Source organism: Volvox carteri, assembly GCF_000143455.1.
Source record: "Volvox carteri f. nagariensis unplaced genomic scaffold VOLCAscaffold_40, whole genome shotgun sequence".
NCBI lineage: Eukaryota > Viridiplantae > Chlorophyta > Chlorophyceae > Chlamydomonadales > Volvocaceae > Volvox > Volvox carteri.
The window spans coordinates 1,041,427-1,041,831 of record NW_003307583.1 but is presented as its reverse complement, the minus strand read 5'-3'; the positions used below and the strand labels follow the sequence as shown (position 1 = coordinate 1,041,831).

The window sequence follows — 405 nt, the reverse complement described above, 5'->3', positions numbered from 1 at the left end:
GAGATAGCCCCCGTCGGGGGGGTAACACCGCACAAGTCCGCGCCCTTCCACAGCACTGGGTCTAACTTGAAAAGTACTACAACGGGAAGACCCTGCGGCAACGCCGGGCGATCAAGCCTCCGGAAACCACAGGGGGGGAATGTAGCCAGCTCGGCGCCCCCCCAATACCGCTCTACCAAGACGGCTGGTTCCCAAGATCCTATCTCACCTAGACGCCGCAACACGCGAAACCCGGTCTCGTACCCTGAAGAAACTAGTCCTGCACCACGCGCGCACCTTCGAGTACGGCCCCCCCTTCTGGGTGCCCACCTCCCCCTCATCCGCGCCCTCGCTACGGCCACCTGTTTCCACTCACCACCCCTCAACCCTACATCCTCTTGGTGTACTCTCTACCTCTTCCCCTCC

The 405-nt window shown here is 62.2% G+C and overlaps 1 protein-coding gene across 1 annotated transcript in view; it reads left to right on the top strand.

Moving 5' to 3' along the window:
• VOLCADRAFT_64348 (uncharacterized protein) overlaps nt 1-405 on the top strand; it is a gene marked incomplete at both ends in the record, with an annotated part of 5,317 nt that overhangs the window by 1,141 nt on the left and 3,771 nt on the right. The gene's annotated exons all lie outside the window — the stretch shown is intronic.